This window comes from Coptis chinensis, chromosome 6, assembly GCF_015680905.1.
Source record: "Coptis chinensis isolate HL-2020 chromosome 6, ASM1568090v1, whole genome shotgun sequence".
Classification (NCBI taxonomy): Eukaryota; Viridiplantae; Streptophyta; class Magnoliopsida; order Ranunculales; family Ranunculaceae; genus Coptis; species Coptis chinensis.
The window spans coordinates 88,970,921-88,976,920 of record NC_141461.1 but is presented as its reverse complement, the minus strand read 5'-3'; positions in this window follow the sequence as shown (position 1 = coordinate 88,976,920).

The following is a 6,000-nucleotide window of genomic DNA, read 5'->3' as shown; positions in this document are numbered from 1 at the left end:
TGTTTTAGTTGGGCTGGATTTCTGGGTAGACCAAAGCTTCGGCTTATCCGGGCGACACACCAGGTCGGATCGCGGGTCTTCGCTTGTTGCTAACCGCTTTATATTAACGCTTATGTTGTTATCCGTTGTTTTTCTTCCTTGCGCATCGTATATGTCCGTTTGATTTGTATGCCCTTGGGTTGGTCGACTTTGTGTCGGCCTTTGAACTGCTTTTTTGCGTGTAGACGGTGTTAGCGTCCTCTAGTTACTCAGTATTGGTACGACTAGAGCGTCCTGTGAGCAATGGTCACTTCCATTACAGTGCGTGCTTGGCACGTGTCCGGATATGAACGGTTTGCGAAATATGAAATGATGGTTGCGGGTTGGTTTGGCGTTTGGCGCCTCGATGCCTTTAATGAGTGCCTCGGGAAGAGACGTTTCTTTTGCATAAATAGAACCCGCTCGGGAGAGCGATGGCATTTGGACTTCCCCGTTTGTCGCCGCTTCCTTAAACATTTTGCGTGCTTGCTTTTGTTGGTCATCTTCTCGTATGGTTGTTCTTTCATTCTTCGATCATGATTGTAGAGGTGTTATCTCTCCCTTATTGCCTTTGTTTTGTTCTTTTTTGCTTTAGCTTTTTTCTTATGGCTCGTTGCTACGCTTTTAGTGTGGGAGAAGGTAGTCACGAGAGCTCTCCTCTACCGATGGAGGAAATGGAGTTCCATCCGCATGTGCACGATGACCGTGGCAAGAGGAAGGTGGTGGCATCGGGTCCAAAAGCTAAACGCCCGGGAGGTCGTGGCTCCTAATGGAGGTGAGGTGATCGTGTCGCCCCATCGAGGACGGCGTCCCTCGCCCCCCGAACGAATGGACGATTCGGGGGGGGGCAACTTCGCTAGTGGGAGTTCGCCTACCGCTGGGGGACGGGGAGCGAAGTTCTTCTACGCCGGGAGGTCGGGAAGAAGCGTCTTTAAAACGCGATCGACCGGCAGCTTCCACTCTGCGCCTATAGCGACCAGTCTTCTGAGGGGTATCGTGCTGGACTGGGACAAAGCTGAGGTTGAGGACGAAGATATGGATACGCCCCTGGGGACCATGGACATGGCGAAGTTGTTTGGTGAGTACCTGTTGTTTGTTAATTTTCTCTCGTTTTCTCGATTGATTTTATTGTTCTTTCGTGCACGCAGTTTCTTGCTGGTTATGATAAGTTGAAGAACGCGCCAGGTAACGCTCGCCATCGATGTTGATGCCCGAGTCGAGCTGGGATGTCTGCGAGCTGCTCGGGTAGCTGACAAGAAAAGGCTGGAAGCTATGTCGGCCAAATGTCGTGCTGTTGCTGATGAAAATGAAAAACTTGCTGCGTCTGTTGTTGATCTGCAAATGGAGATCACGGAGGTGACCGAGCACGCCGGGCAATGCCGAAGGTTGCTTTCGTAAAGGCTCGTAACGCGATACCACCGCCTGTAGTGAGTACGCCAAGCTGGACGAGAAATATTGTCAGCTGAAGAAGGCGGATGGTGCTCAAGAGGCCGGTATGCGTGTTGTTCTGCGAGCTGCCAGACATGTTCCCTCAACCAGCACTGTTCCTGAGGATAAACATGTGGTCGCTCCGTGATGCTGATTCTGTCTACTGGTGAGGATATGTTTTTTGTTTTGTTTGATCTGACCGCGCGTTTTCTTTGCCCCTATGAGGGTTAAACATTAGAGCTGCGTTTTCGGGCTTGCCCGACCAGTTCGCTTCTATTGATTTGGAGAACTGGTTTCCACGAAAGTGGCAGTTCGTTCCATTTGGTATTTTGTAACTTGGTAACCGACCTGGATTTTCTGGGTAGACCCAGCAGGTCGGTGCTCTGGAGATGATTTCACTGGGTCCGATATGTGTGCTTCTTTTGGTGAACACTTGATTAATGCTGTATATGTTTTGGTCTGACTTGTTCATGGCTTTGATTCTGTGTACGCATTTTGCTTCTGAAATGTATTCTTGCTACATGTTATGCTGCTATGATAATGTATGGGAATACGCTTATGTAAGCGCTTTTGATCTTTTAGGATTTAGCGGGGGCTTTGCCCCCGAAGTTCGTGGGCTATGGTGCTCGGGAGGGCGTTCGCCGATTAACCTTAGGAGTATCGGTCCTTGTCCTTGTTGAGGTCGAATTCGGAGAAGGTGATATCTCCCCGCTTCTTCGCCTGAACTGGCACTACGGCTGCGGCTTGAAGAGAAATTGTATACTTCATGGAGGCTTTACGCCGTCTTTTTTCCCGTGAACTCGGAGGACGGAATCATCTTGGAGAGTGATCATGTGTATGGTTTCGCTGTGTTTCGCGACCTCTTTGACTACCGACGGCGATCTTGATGGATACGTTCTCTCGAGCGCCCTGCCGTGAGATTTACTTTGAGACCTCGAGGCCCGTCTGCTGGTGGGGACTCGCCAGATCCCGCGAGCCATGAGTTTGTGGCGCAGGTCGCCGTCACGTATATTAGTGTACTGCTTGATGTGCCCCGCTTCGATCAGGTCTTGCAAGTAATGCTTAAGCCCCCACCAGACGTCGGTCTCGTGGCAATTGGCGCGGTGAAAAGCGCAGTAGGGCTGGTCTGGGCGATCTGTTGGTTCGCCTTTATCTCTCGGGTCGGTAGAATGCAAAGACGCTTGATCTTTTTCTAGTATGTAACTAGGAGATCTAGTGAGCACGGCGAATTCCCGATCATTTCTTGGTTTGGGTCTGGATGGTTGCCCTTGTTGTCGGGGTCGCTTCCTAGAGGATGATGCTACGCCGTGAAACCGTCGCCTCCGCCGCCTTCTTCTTCTTCGTTTCGCTTTAGCAAAGCTTCTTTGCGCCTTGATGTATTTATCCACTCGAAGCGCATTTCGCCAACGTTCGGGTTGGTCTTTCAAGAGCGACACGGTTAGGTCGGTGTTACGGCGCGGCAGCGGTTGTGAAAGCCATCGCGGCAAATGATTACTTGAGGCCACTTTCCATGTCCAAGAGTTCGTTTTGAACCGGGCTTAAGAAGGAGTCTGTAGGTTTCCTCCCCGCCCCAGTTTTGGAAGAGTGAATTGAGATCACCCTTCTTGCGTGCATTTAGGTATCTTGATCTTGGCTCGCGAACAGTCGGTAAGTTGTTGAAACTTCTTATGGAGTCCGGTTCGAGGGAGAAAACCACCGAGTGGGCGCCCTTCAAGCTTGCCGGAAAGAGCCCTCGCGATAGATGATGGTCGAACTCGGGGCAATCAGATATAGTGCAAGGCTTTGAGCATATCGTGCTATATGTTGGCTGGGCATGTCGCGACCGTCATATAGTGGGAACCGTGGTTGGACAAAGTCCGAGGGAGACTGTGAAGTACTTCGGCAGCAAATGGAGATGCACGATAGGTTTTCAACATTTTCTCGCACTATCCGGGTAGAATCTTTCTTGACCGCGTTCTTGTCGAGCCTTTGGTTTAGCTCGGTGTGATCCGCGTTGATGACGCTGATGACGCTGCCGTGCCCGCCTAGTGGGCTTTGTGTATCTACTTGTGCACGTAATGTGACGCTTTTCCGAAACGAGGCGACCGCTTCGTTCATTGTTCCTAGTCGGGCCGCCAAAGTGTTGAATTGAGCCGAGGCTTACCATGCTTCGTGGGCTTGAGAATCTTTTGATTTGGTTTTGTTCCGATTAGTGTGAAAGTGGTTTGGTTTCTCAAGTAATCGGAGACCACGGCGCCAATGTAAAGGTGTGATGTGATATTCCTTTACGGTCTGGGACCGATATGGATGGATGGGTGAGACCGAAGTTCGGCTTTTGGAGCTTAACCGCGCACACGATCTTACTCGGTTCCGGGGTCGAGTAGAATCAGTCCGGCGTAGTTCATAGGAGTGGTATTTATAGAGATTCGAGTGTATCCTCACCCTCCGTGTAGAGGATGTCACCAACGTGGGGTGTGGATCATGGGAGCACGTGAGAAATATCTACATAGGTCTGGTTTGTGATGATGAGGAGTGATACCGAGCAAGTAGCTTGCGTCGCGGATCGATCGGTCGGGATTAGTGCAAGTACTCCTTCATCATGATTGCTTATGGATAGAAGGGAGTCCTTTCACCGGTGCGATTCGGCGTGATGTTGCGACCGTCTTGTGGCACGATGTTGGCTCGTGGATGCGACGATATCATAGGTCGGTGCATTAGTTCCACCATGCTAAGCGCGTCTTTGGATAGAGAATATCACTCCCCTACAACGCTTATCCCACAATGCAATGCATCCTTCGCGATCCCACAAGACAGCTCCAAATTCCGATTCCCAGCTGTCGCCAGGACGATCAAAACAAATATAAGAGCCACTAACAATTACTAGCCTCTTTGTACGTGTCTCCGCCACATTAACAATCTCCGATTTTATTTTATTTTTCATTAATTTATGGACGTGAAACTACCATTTTACTCCTGTAAAAAGACAAAATAAAAAAAATAAAACAAAAAATGGCATGAGCTGTAATATTCGTGTTTGGCAAGAGGTAAAATCGGAAAAAAAATTAATGGCGTGATGAATTTACTGTTGAAGCCCTCGTTTTCTTTATAGGAGTTAGACATTAATTTATGGACGTGAAACTACCATTTTACTCCTGTAAAAAGACAAAATAAAAAAAATAAAACAAAAAATGGCATGAGCTGTAATATTCGTGTTTGGCAAGAGATAAAATCGGAAAAAAAAATTAATGGCGCGATGAATTTACTGTTGAAGCCCTCATTTTCTTTATAGGAATTAGATGTTACTATTACTAGTACTAGTACTAGCACTATATACAGTGGCGGAGCCAGGGGGCTCAGGATACGCCCTGACTCACCCTGAAATTTGGCAAAAAAAACTTTGAGTAGGTAGTCAGCAAAACTGATAACATTATTTGCTCCTATTATACTTTGAATTTTCTTTTTGTGCCATTGAATTGAATAAGAGCTTTAATTAGTTGTAAAAAAGTAAACTATGAGGGGTCATTTGGTAAAGGTAATATTTCTTTTGTTAGGCTGATGGATTCATCGGACTCAGCAGAGTACTCACATTAGAAATACTGTACCTGAAAAGATGGTTAATGATATAGAAGCCTATCTGATTCCACGGTTCTTTAAGTTTAATTGCTAGTAGTCATGTATAATTTACAACAAGTGACAAGTCATGATTGATGGAAAACAAAAGACATATGACTTATTAATAAATATAAATACTAAAAATCTTATTTAGTCCAATTTACTAAGGCTAAACTAGATTAACTAGTTGTTATTAGTTGTGGGTTGTAACCCAATTCAACACTACTTATGAATTAGGAAATCTCTATTACCTAAAGGGGAGAGATAGACCCACTCCCATTAGAACCACTCTCGAGCCACTCTATCGGCTTACAAATTGAATTAAGACCCTATTTTTTTGTGGATATGATATTCTCACAATGGATAGCATGCCCACAAAATTTCATCCTATTTGGATATGTCTAACCTTTAAAACTAGTGTTCAATTTTAAACGTTTATCTAATGATCTAGAATTTTCCGATTTCATAATAATATTTGATAAGTTAGATATATTTGAATGAGCCAAAATTTAGTGGGCATGTTATTCATGGTGGGAAGATCATATCTACAAAATATGAGCTCTTAATTTAACTGGTAGGATGGGATATGGCTTTGTACATTTTGGGAGTGGCTCGGGAGCTGGTGGCTCTAATGGGAGTGAATCTATCCCTCCCCTTACCTAAATATATTAACATAATTTTTTTATTTTCAAATATTGACAAAATAAATTAAAAAGTGTTTGTTTACGTAAAATATTTATATATATTGATGAATAATGTTTAACTAAAATAAAACAAACTAAGCTCCTCTAGTTGTGTACACACAAGTTGACTTGAGTTGAAAACGTTTAGTGCTCACTGGCTCATCTTGGAACAAATTTCTGGCTCCGCCACTGACTATATACATTACTATTATCATTATGCCTAATAGTACTTCCCAAACTATGATTATATATTGGCATTCTAAGAGTTCTACTAGCTGCT